Source organism: Papio anubis, chromosome 8 (genome assembly GCF_008728515.1).
Source record: "Papio anubis isolate 15944 chromosome 8, Panubis1.0, whole genome shotgun sequence".
Classification (NCBI taxonomy): Eukaryota; Metazoa; Chordata; class Mammalia; order Primates; family Cercopithecidae; genus Papio; species Papio anubis.
This window is the reverse complement of record NC_044983.1, coordinates 4,071,707-4,084,686: the sequence shown is the minus strand read 5'-3', so window position 1 is coordinate 4,084,686 and position 12,980 is coordinate 4,071,707. Positions and strand designations below refer to the sequence as shown.

The window sequence follows — 12,980 nt, the reverse complement described above, 5'->3', positions numbered from 1 at the left end:
GCGCCCGGCCTTTGTTTCTGTATTTTTTAGTGGAGACAGGATTTCACCATGTTGGCCAGGCCGGTCTCGATCTCCGCACCTCAGGTGATCCGCCCGCCTCGGCCTCCCAAAGTGCTGGAATTACAGGCGTGAGCCACCGCGTCCGGCCTGGCCTCTATTATCTCATAGTTTTCGTGGAGCGGGGCTGTGCTGGGTTCTCTGCCTCAAGTCTCGCGTGCTGTGATCAAGGCCTGGGTTCCACGGCCGCCTCCAACTAGAGGCTTGACGGGAGGACTCTGCGTGCAAGCTCACTCAGGTTGTCGGCAGAATCCATGACCTCTGGGCATGAGCACGGAGAGCCCCGGCGTTGTGCTATCTGGGGGCCGTTTCCACAATTTCTCCCTACATAGAATTCTTCAACACAGCGCCTGCTTCCTCAGGCCCACAAGGAGAATCGGTGACTCCATCCAGGCAAGATGCAGCCTTATCTAATGTCACACAGCCGTGACCGTGACACCCCTCATCGCTGCCATATCCTGTGGGTCAGACGCACATCACGGGTCTTTCTCACAGTCCAGAGCAGGGATTATAGAGATGTGAACACCAGAAGGTGAGACTCACTAGGATCATGTGAAGTTTTTACTGCCACACTCGTCCTTTTAAAATCATGACACAGCCTTCCATCAGTGGGTAAAACAGATTTTATAATTTTTAAAAATGTTATAGAAGATCTAATTTGTTAAGATAATTTGTAAACTCATCCTATTCTATAGAGTTTCCTTTTTCTGTCTATTAGTAGTATGATTGCACAACTGCCTGGGTGAAAGAGTGAGACCCTGTCTCTTAAAAATAAATTTAAAAATCTGCCTGAAATAGAATGTATACACCCAGGGTTTTAGTTGATTTTCCATTGACAAGTCAGAGGTATGCACATGTTCAGGAAAGAACTGTCATCGAAGTTAAATTTTTCCTTTAAAATGTTTCATCTGGTTTCTATGTCCAATTTCATGGACAGAATTCTAGGCTTAGTACCTGAAAACTACTTTCTAATTTTAACATTGTAAATAGTGAAAAAAGTTACAATGTGAAGAGATGGAAAATTCCCAGATGAAAGAAAGCTAGATAGTCCATTCTCATATTCATTTTTACCCAGGGACCAATCACCTCTTCTACTGTGGTCTCCCATTAATTTAGAGCGAAGAGTTCTAATTACGTGGCTGACCAATGCACGTGGGTATAATACAATGGGAGCTCCTGAAACAAACTTCTGTTTTTTTCTTTGCAGAACTCATAGTGACCAAAGAGTCTCATGAAGCTTGTGAATGATTTATGTGTTAAAGAAAATATGTGTATTTGAATAATAAAATCTGTTAAGCATCATTTGAAGAACTTTGGCAAATGGCTTTGTGTTGTATGATCCTTTTTCCTATTTTATCACGTTTTTATTTTCCTTGCAAGAAAATGTGGGAGATTTATGACTACTTTGTTAGCAAATTAATGCCAAAGGGTAAACAAAAGAAAATGGCGGACTTTTTATTCGCTGTTGCCAACATTATAATAAAAAGTGGTGTTGAGATGCTTCCTGGCGGTATTTACATGATAATCACTATCCATTAGAAAAGTGACACGGCGCACTTCTAATGCAGGCCTTTGTCACCATTTATTATTAGATATTTTACAAGTGATTTGGAGTGTCCATTGTTTCATGACTGATGCCAACATAAGCAATATCAACATGGCAAATTAGGTCTGTGGTTTTCCCCTGAAGCTTCTAAAACCCATCTTATAGGAATGACTTGGGAACATTTTATATTATTCCTTTATTATAATTTCTGCATTCACTCCTCATTTGGTATTAAAAGCAGCAATGTTGATTGTTGGACGAAAGAAATTTGGTAGTGTCAGGTATGACATGTACAAACTGGATAAGGCAATATTTTAATTGTTTTACTTGGTCATTCTTATTCTACATTCTCTTTTGGCTACCATAACATTTACAGTAGATTCAAATTGATAATATATTTTTTTGTATGTGAAAGTTAGTATAACTTTAACATCATGCCTTAAATATAAACATATAGTAATCATAGAACATTTACTTTGGAAAGAATTGAAATTACCTGCAGTCCCACCTCCTGCCATTAAACATTGTACTTTCTCCTGCCCCTTTCCTTAGTGGATGTAGCCAGTTCTGCTGAGGCTTCTTGCTGCTGAAGAATGAATGGGAAACATGGCTGAACTGTATTCTGGTTTCCCGCTCTTCTGGCCATAGCATCCTTCAATGTCATCTCAGTCCAGTTCCATAACTTGCCAGCCACGCTCACTTGTTAAACATTGTCCTGTGGAGATGCGGTTCCTGCGCCTTGAAATGCCGATTTTTATCTTTGTTGAGCTGTGGTTTGCCGTGTTTGGGTAAACACTCAACACTGGGCCTCCCTTGACAGCACACTCATTGACTCTTCAGAGGGCTCCATGGGACCCTCATCCTCTGCCTCTTTCATCTGTTTTCCCACAGCCTCCTGTGACTCAGACCTCTTCAGCCAGTCCTTGGGTAATATCAGCAAGACTGAAGCCATCGTCACCTTCCTTAACGTCCATCATTCCATCCAGGGGAAACTTGACCTGGCAGGGGTACCCGGGGTGCGAACAGACAAGCAAACAGACTTGGAAGCCCAGGAATATTCATTTTGATACTCAGTACATTTAAACTGCCAGTATGTATTGAGTATTTTTTTATTGGAGGACATTCTTTGAAAGCACGGTTTTCACTATGGGCATGGTATTTTTATACATGTGGGATGCAACACATTTTCACAACACCCTGTTGTTAAGATTCTACATTTGTGGCAGCTACACCTTTGCTTTCAGCACTGCTTCTGACTTCAGAGAGCTGAGGCAAAGTGCATGGTCCTGGGCAACTCATCTTTTACAAATGTCTTTCCTGAATGCTCAGAGAATTCAAGGTAATTTAAGGCACATGTCACTACTCAAAATATGTATTTCACATAAGATAAATACATAATGACATTAACTTAAGATATTCCAAGATCAGTTCCTGAGTTCCAAAGATGTGATTGCATTTGGTTTGCAAAACACTCAAATGTTACAAAAACAGGAGGGGCAGCAGCACATACAGATAATACTCTCAGGTAAAGTGAGTATGTCCTTAAAGGTGTGACTTACGGAATCAAGTTCCTAGAAGGGCAGAATATGGGAACTTAAGAGTTCTTGGGCTTCATAGCGTTTACCACAAGTATTGAGTGAGTAGATCATGTTTGAGCCTGAAAGAAACAGAAATCCTTGAAAACACAAATGATAAAAGTCACTAAAGTGCAAATGCATACACAATTCCTTATACCCAACATGTTGGTGAGCAATACAGATTTAAGATTTAAATGCAGACTTAAGGTTTTTCTCACTCTGATCCCTGAGCAAATATTCCCTCTGCTGTGGCCCAAACTGTACTCATTACAGGGCAAAGCTGATGAAGAGTGAAATGCTCACTAGCTGGTGCCGATGCAGATAAAAACCCCTCTTGCTAAAAGGTCAGGGCGTATTGTCTCAAACGGGGTTCAGTTTATGTGGTGCTGAACAGCAGCGCTACTGAGATTCACCGAGAGCCACGCAGAGGAAGGTATAATTCTGATGGTGGCCTCTTGACATTCCAGGCACAACTTAGCAAAGACAGCAAGAGAAAGAGTCTCTAAGACATCCGAGAACTGCTGATGATAGCTCCTCCTGAAGCTTGGTGCGACAATGTAATTGCATACTTTATGAAACTGTTAAAATTATTATCCAGACAGTCATCTAATTTATAATAATAACTACATTTTGTTAACATTCAGTCATCTTTGCTGTTTTAACTATGACTTTTAAAGCCACCTGTTGAGCCTTTGTAATGTGCCTATTGGTGCATTGGAGTAAAGCCGCGTCATATTTGAAATGCAGATGATCCTTTTCCTTCCCACTTTTTTGGTTTTGCATTTCTTTGTAATGGCTATTGAGATGAAAGTACAAATACTTGTGTTGCAAGAGAATTGGAAACAGCAGGAAGCTTGCACATTTCAAGTCAAATCCTTAGGGACGTGTTCCTCTCTGGGTGTTTTGCCTGTGGGTGCAGATGGTTTAAGGGAGCTGAATTGTGCTAATGCTCCCTTTCTTTGCTCATCTTTGAATTGTTGTCAAGTTTTGATGTTGCTGAGGTCTGGAAACTGACTGTTGATTTTGCTGATTCACATTTTAAATCATTTGATAGAACATGAAGTCAACTCAACCTTAACCACAAGACCAGCTGAACCACCATTTTTTTTTTTTTTTTTTGTAATGATCTTCCCTTTTTTCAGTGGAAGGAGAGTATATATTTGGTAAAAGCACGCGGAACTGAAATCAATCTGATGAATTTTTCATCTGGCTTTTCATTTTCTTTCAATTTACCTTGTAGTTTTCTTTCAACATAGAAAGCTTAAACAGCTGAACAACAGTGACTCATGGATGAAGTACAAGCATTTTCAGTTGTAGTTCAGACAAGACAGATGTTTTAGTGACCTCCACTTCACTGGTATCTTGCAGAGGAGTCAGCACAATGCTTTTAGTTCTATCTTGTTCAATTTTTTTTTAACTTTTATTTTAACTTCAGGGGTACATGTGTAGGTTTGTTGTGTAGGTAAACTGCTGTCATCGGGTTTTGTTACAGAGATTACTTCATCACTCAAGAACTAGTCTAGTATCCATTTGTCCTGATCCTCTTCCATTCTCCACCCTTCACTCTCTAGTTGGCCCCAGTGTGTGTCGTTCACCTCTGTGTACCCATGTGTTCTCATCATTTAGCTCCCTCTTGTAAATCAGAACATGTGGTATTTAGTTTTCTGTTCCTGCATTAGTTTGCAAAGGATAATGGCCCCCAGCTCCGTCCATGTCCCCACAGAGGACATGCTCTTATTTTTTTAATGGCTGCAGAGTATTGTTTAATTAGTTATATCCATTAATTTGATTTCCGATGGTTTTCTATAAAATGTTCGTTAATTCATAATGAAAAATCTCTCCAGTTATGTAGCCAAAGCTTTCAGTCTCATTAAAACACTAATTAATGTTATTCTTTAACCCCTTTGAGCTTCTGTTCCACATCATTATAAACGTGGGAATAGATTATCAGAGTCTCTTTCAGTTAAAAAGAAAAAAAAAAGTTTATATCTCCATGTAAAATTTTAATTTGTATTCCTGATTGTATTATTTTATTTGCTTAACTTACCAAATACTCTAATAGTGTTAGGCTCTGATTATCCTAAGCAATTCACACTAATGAGTGTTAACTCATTAAATATCATAACCATTCTATCAAGTAATGGCTGCTTCATTGGTGAGGAAACTGAGGCTATGAGAAGTTAACTGGCCCCTAAATTTAGTGATAGAACTTAGATGTAAATAAAGCTGGACCAGCCCCAGAGTCTGCTTTTAAGCACTCTACTATGCTTTCTGCTTTTTAGGGAAAAAAAAAATTGCAAAAGTGTATAGGATTTCAATGGCTTAGAACTAATTCAAGGCTATGTGTTATGTACCACAAAAAATGTTAATATTTTAAAAAACTGTGCTCTCTGAATCCACTTTACCTTAATATATGGCAACAAGATAAAATTTTCCTTTATGTGCCGGTTTAATCTTTGTAATTTATCATGATTTCTAATGTAAAAAGTATTAGAGTACAAATGAAAAATTAATTCTCAATACTTATTCCATTAAAATGCATTCCATAATAATGGTTTAGAACATCAGTAGAAGGGTCTCTGCAAGGGGTCTTTGCCATTTTTCAAAAACTAATCAACTAACATAGTATGCGTATATCAACATGTTGGAGGGATAACTGATGGTAACCATAATGTTGATTCATCTTAAATATATATTTATACAATTATTAGCTCTCTCTCTCTCTCTAGTGGAAATATTGTGATTTTCTTTTCTGCAAACATACTTTGCTGGACTACTGTTTTTTCTTATTTTCTAATAAGAAAGGTAAACATTCAGGTAAAGTTAGAAGCAACATGGGTTATTTAATATTATTTATTATTATTCCTAGTAAACACAGTTGGCACCAGGCTTCACCTTGAGTTAGTCAACATATCTTCTTGAGTAAAGAGATAGGAAGTGTTTGTCTACATACGGGCAAAGGTGGGCTTAGATCTGTTATGGGGACTGGGGCATAAACACCCGAGTCTGCAGAGCTGGGCACTTATGTGCTTTGTGTGCACCTTCTGTGACCTCATAGGTGACTCACAAATTTGGTTTACAGGGCAGGTTCTAGTAAATCAAAACTTGAGTCTCATGAATTTTCCTTACTAAATACTTAACATTCCCTCTTATAACAAATAAACCTGGACTCTCAGTGGCTTTGCCCAATAGCAGTGTATTTCTGTTGACATCGCAGTCCAACATAGGTCTGGCTCCCCGCAACACAGGGCTCTAATATGTGAGTAAACTATGGAGGCAGAAACCCAGCCATCATGCCGACCCCCATGTGTTTCATCAGACAGATCCACAGACCCAATAACAAATGCAGGAACATTGCATGTTTTTTTTAATATCCCTCCCGTTTCCCATCTTCCCCCATAATATTCATCCTGGAGTTTCTTTATCTTCTTTCCTACTAAAAATCTGTGTATTTTTCCTTTTTAGACATTACTTGAAAATTGTTTATTTTTATTTACCCTTCCTCTTTTTTATAAAGGTTAAAAGACTAGACTGTTTTATAAGAGTTTTCATTTTTCCGATAGACAAAAGGCAGGAATCTTACTGATAGAATCTTAAACTTGCAGTGGACTGTAGGACACATCAGTTCAAAGTGTCTACCTCATTGTGCCTGAGTTCAGAAAGGCAGGCTCAAATAAACTATTTGCAAGTCATCTTTTGTGACCAGGCTTAACAATGGTTGATGGACCCTTTTCCAAAATAGTTTCTCAGGCTTGATTTCAGAACTTCTATCTGCCAAAATAATCTGAGGCAATATACAAATAGTTCCTATATCGTTTGCTACTATGCAGAATGAATGAAGGCGCCTCAGTTTGCATTCTCTTTCATTTGGTCCAGAAAACCACGTGAGTGATTTGAGAATGGTGGGGCATTGGCAGCCATCTAGGGCAAGCGTGACCTCCAAAAGTGCTCTCTGTTTTCTGGGTCATCAGAGTCAAATTGTACATCATTTGAAAATTTTTCTTTCCTGCCAAAATCATCATTAGAAGAATGATGTGCAATTTAAATATGTTAGGATGTATGTGGCAGTACCTGAAAACCTGTGTTTTTAATTACATGTTGTGCATCCTGCCAGCAGTCACATTTCTATTCGTTTTAAATCACCTATGACTAGGAAGAAGTTTATACTGTCTATGGCTTATTTAAAAGAATCTTTTGGCTTTTTAGGAGATGAATGTAGGGGAATGAAAAATACCTATGGTAGTATCTACCACTTGTAATAGGGACATTTTGCATTTAGTTAACAAGAAATACATAACATTGTCCCAGTGCTGCCATGGCCTGAGAGAGTAAAAGTGTACAACTGTCTATGAAAGAGCGTCAGCAAGTCATCTGAAACTGTGATTTTGGAAAATAATAATAGTAATAATGCCTGCCTATTTTCCTATTTGGTGAGAGTGAAATATATTTCTCTGAGTGTTCAATTATGGTTCCTTAATTTACACTAACTAGAATAAGCTTCCTGAATGTTTTGTTTTTTTTTTTTTAAAGATGGAGTTTCACTCTTGTTGCCCAGGCTGGAGTTCAGTGATGCAATCCCTGCTCACTGCAGCCTCCACCTCCTGGGTCCAAGCTCCTGCCTCAGCCTCTCAAGTAGCTGGGATTACAAGCATGTGCCACCACCCAGGCTAGTTTTTTGTATTTTTAGTAGCGACAGGGTTTCCCCATGTTGGTCAGGCTGGTCTCTTCCTGACCTCAGGTGATCCGCCTGCCTTGACCTCCCAAAGTGCTGAGATTGCAGGTATCGGCCACTGTGCCCAGCCCGAATGCTGCTTAATGCTTACATGTGTCAGTTAAAACTATTGCAGCCTGGTGGGTTGTCCTTTGGTATGACCGGAAGAGCATCAGTATTCCTTAAAAGTCATTTTAAGTCTCTGCCATAAGAACATGTTAAAGTACAGTATTAATTTTTGTCTGAACAGATTCCAATAATATCCCAGAATGTTTTAAAGCAATTTATTTTTAATACTACAAGTCAGTAAATCAATATGTTTTAACAGAGTAGAGACTTCATGGAATTCTTCAGAATTTTAAGGAACCTTAGAGATAATTTTTTTTTCAATTTCAGCAAACCTTTATATGTGTATTAAAACTGTTCTACAAAGGAGGAAAAATACTTATTCTTTTTTTTTTTTTTTTTTTTGAGACTGAGTCTTGCTCTGTCACCCAGGCTAGAGTACAGTGGCGGGATCTCTGCTCACTGCAACCTTGGCCTCCTGGGTTCAAGTGATTCTCCTGCCTCAGCCTCCTGAGTAGCTGGGACTACAGGCACTCATCACCATGTCTGGCTGATTTTTTTTTTTTTTTTTGTATTTTTAGTAGAGACGGAGTGTCACCATGTTGGCTAGGCTAGTCTTGAACTCCTGACCTCAAGTGATTCACCCGCCTCGGCTTCCCAAAGTGCTGGGATTACAGGTGTGAGCCACCGTGCCCCACTGAAAAAAATATTTACTCTTAATACAAAACAAATGTACTGATTGTGCTGAATAGAGCCATACAACAAATAATAGCCTCTTAGCCCCTGGAAGATTGAGAGAGGGGCTGGTTTGGCATTAGCAATGCTGAGACTCTTCCTATTGTTTCGTCTTTTATATTCATATGATGCTGGGAAGTAACCAGTTTTCAAAATAAGTAATTCAATTCCATCTTACTTTTTTTTTTCTTATTAGCATCTTCTTTTACAAGGTGGAAACCTGGGCTCTGCAAACTTGCTCTCAGTGTGTCAGGGACTGGACTGTCTTGTGGTGAGCAGAGGTGCTGCATTCAACACACAGATAGGAATCAGCCCGTGGCTGGGCCCTGAGGAATCCCAGATGGAAAACCGACTGCCCCCAACCTTGAACACAGGCCTCCCTCTCTTGTAATTTTGCACTTTCCTCTCTGCTGTAGTGAGTATGGCAACACAGCTCAGCAATCTTGAGCTTCCAGTGTTCCAGAATGTCCTCGAACATTCAGGGCACCTTGACTGCTTCTCAGATGCTCCAGTGGCCTCTGGATGCCAAAGCGTTGGTGACAGCCTGGCATGGCCCCGTCAAAGAGGATGCTTCCTCTAACAGCTGTGTCTTCCACACCTGCAGAATCCAGGTCCACCCAGGCACCATGTACCTAGGGATTTGTATTTGTCAAATCATATCAGAATAGATACGGACTTGTTAAGAATGATTTTTGTATTCCACCGAAGACCTTAAACTAAAAGTATTGCAGGGAAATGAACTCGATGTAGTAACAGTTTACTAACAGGAAAGCCGTTATCTGAGTACTCAGGCCTGCAGGAACAGTCGTCTGTTCATTGCATGCTTATTCAGGGCACGTTCTGACTCTAGCACTGGGCCTGCCACTCATTTTATACACTTCCACTGGTAGGGGCTATTTTATCTCAAAATGATAGCTATTCAAAGACATGAGTCCATCTGACAAATAGATTTAAGTACACGTTTTCAAACTAGACATTCATTGGGCACTTACGTGACTATTTATGTTAAAATGTGTGTCACTTTTTACATTAGCAATTTAAACAACGTGCTGCAATTTCATAAATCAGCACATTTACTAGGTAGGTAGGAGACTGTTGATCCATTTGTAAGTTAAAAAATTAGTGTGTGTTTCTGTGTATGCCAACTTGTATTAGCGAAAGGAGTGTTTTTGGATTCCCTAAATGGATGTGTATTGAGACTCTATAGTATGTGCTATTTTTAAAATGATTATTTTTCAAGTTCACACTTTGATGTTTATTGCTTAGGGGTACCATTCTGAGTATTTTAAAAGCCCTGTCCAATTTAATCTTCATAGTAAACCTGTAACAAAAGTATTGTGAGCCCTTTTTAAGACAGGGAGCCTAAAACAAAGATTAAATGATTTGCCCAAGATCGTGACCAATTGCAAGGGTTAGGGCCAGGTTTCAAAGGCAAGAAAGCAGGTTCCCAGCCTGTACTCATTTTTGTGTTTCTTTTTGGGTTTTTTTGGTTTGCTTTTTTTTTTATTTTGAGACAAAGTCTCACTCAGTTGCACAGGCCAGAGTGCAGTGGTACAATCTTGGCTCACTGCAACCTCTGCCTCCCAAGCTCAAGTTGTTCTCCTGCCTCAGCCTCCCAAGTAGCTGGGACTACACGCACCTGCCACCATGCCCAGCTAATTTTTGTACTTTTAGTAGAGATGGGGTTTCACCATGTTGGGCAGGCTGGTCTTGAACTCCTGACCTCAGGTGATCCGCCCACCTCGGCCTCCCAAAGTGCTGGGATATTTTAGATTCAGGGGTACATATGCATATTTCTTATATAGGTAAACCTGTGTCATAGGGGTTTGTGGTACAGATTATTTCATCATCCAGGTATTAAGCCCAGTACCCATTAGTTATTTTTCATGATCCCCTCCCTCCTCGTGCCTTCTGGTGTCTGCGGTTTCCCTCTTTGTGTCCATCTGTCTTCCTTTAGCTCCTACTTATAAGTGAGAACATTTGATTTTTTTTTCCTGTGTTAGTTTTCTAAACATAATGGCCTCCAGCTCCATCCATCTTCCTGCAAAGGACGTAATCTTGTCCTTTTTATGGCTGCATAGTATTCCATGGTGTATACATGTCACATTTTCTTTATCCAGTCTGCCACTGGTGGCCATTGAGGTTGATTTCATGCCTTTGATATTGTGAATAGTGCTGCAAGGAACATACACATCTATAAGGAAGTTCAACTCATTTACAAGAAAAAAATAACAGCCTGTAGTGTTAACAGTGATGCCATGCTATGTTTTAAGGATGATTAGGAAACCCGACCCAATAGGCTGTGCCCCCTGTGATTTTTCCTCCCCCTGCTCATCCTAATATGCTCCAGATTATTAGAATTGGAAAGAGCTAGTTTTCAGGGAACACGGTTCCAGTGCTGATGACTCATGACTGGGCTAAAAGTAATGTTTAGGAGTTAACCTTGGCCATTGATTCCTGAATAGCACATAGATTATAAGTGAGCATATTGGCCATGCTGAATGCAAAATGAGTATATTATCTCTGCTTACGATTATACTCTTAGGCTCCCACTGACATCGATTTAATATAATATGGCATTTCCATTGCTGTTTCTTTCATAGGTATGCGTTTATATATTTTAATGAATGTTTAGAAATTATAGTTAACATTCCTAAAAGGTAGTTTTCAGAGGGAAAGTAGCTAATTATTGCAGGGTAGGTAACAACAGAATTTGTCATCATTATCAGCAAACGTTAACTCTACCCTTGTTGTGTGTGCCTCACTGTCGGAGGCTTTGAGTATTTTACTTACGTGTTCTCAGGAGCGGTTTATAGGTTTCCCGGACTATCATGTGGTAGCTGCCCCAAGCTGTGGCCAAGCTGTCCATTATGCCCCAACTAAAACACTCACTGAGTGCATTACGTTGCAGATTGGCAATCCAGGAGGGGAGACATTTAGTAAGTACCTCCAGAAATATTCCAGTGATGCTGAAACAAAAGCTTTCATCAACAAATGGCTCATACTGCTTCAGTAATCTTTTAAAATGATATCTTAAATTATTTTTTCATCATCTGATAGTTTTACATTTCTCCGCTCACAACAAAATTACTTTTTTGTTGAGTATTGGTAAGGAAAAGTAAAATTGTGCTTATCAAGTTCACAGAATCATTTAAAAAATGGAATTTTACTTCCTTCATAATTTTGAACTTAAAGGAATGTCTGTCTCTCACTTACCATGTTACAAATAAACCAGTAATGTCTTTGTATGAGAGAAGAGAAAAAGCAAAATGTTTTCACCTCCAGTTGAAGAACATGTCACTGAGGGGCTAAAAATGATGGAGAAGCTGAGACCCACAATATAGTTTATGGAGTTACTTTTACATCAGTTTCCTTATTGAAAGAACAAGTTGCCATTTAGATTACTTCAGTGGTAATCATCAGACATGAATAAATTATTTTAAATATATTTAATTGCTGATTTTCTAGTGTAAATATTTTTTTTAGAAAATTAAATTTTCAATTTATCACAAATTTTCTTAGAGATGATGTTCTCCATTTTCCAAACTCTATATACTCATTTTTTTCCCCTAAATTCATCCCAGGGCTATACTGCACTTATGCATTAACAATTAACTTTGTAATAAAATAAAATTACTGCATAAAGATGATCTCTGTATACAGTATGTGGCTGTGATATGAGTGTGACATCTGGCAATGGTGTCTGTGCGTATAACACAATCAGGCACAGTTTTTACTCATCCCATGTAATTACTCTTTAATTGAAAGACTTTGATTCTTACTTTCCTTGCCCCTTTCTTTGCTGGTCATTACCTTCATTTGCTAATTGAGATTCTATCCACTGTCTTCAATTACATGTTCCCATTCAAACATACAGTTCTGGACTCTGAGTTTGATGCTATTAATTTCTATTTCAGTAATTAGAATGACGATTATAATTGCATGTTTTAACTTGACTGTATGCTGTTCACTTAATTTAACTATGAGACTGCATCACTAGTGAGAAAAAAAAATGACGTTCTGTTATTTATATAGCTGTTCTTTTCATTTCTAACTTAAAGCTTCAAATTAATGGGGCATTCACAATTTGTGAATCTATCTTTAGGGCTCACTCCTGGAAAACGAGCATATATGATAAAAACTTTTATCCATAAAATTCCCTCAGAGTAGAATACTAAATTCTTTTCTGTGATCATACATCGTTATGTTTGAAAGGAGCAAATATTGATTGAGCATATGTAGCCTGTCCAACATTTCGCTAATAATGTGACATGTTATCTTATTTGAT

General features: G+C 38.8%; 1 protein-coding gene and 1 long non-coding RNA gene across 3 annotated transcripts in view; both read left to right on the top strand.

Annotated features, from left to right (window-relative positions):
* The window catches only part of CSMD1 (CUB and Sushi multiple domains 1), a 2,034,404-nt gene that overhangs the window by 808,217 nt on the left and 1,213,207 nt on the right, over positions 1 to 12,980 (top strand). The gene's annotated exons all lie outside the window — the stretch shown is intronic.
* Positions 69 to 2,696, top strand: LOC103880973. The gene is made up of 2 exons (XR_642312.4): positions 69 to 589; positions 2,156 to 2,696. It is a non-coding gene; the product is annotated as an uncharacterized LOC103880973 (long non-coding RNA).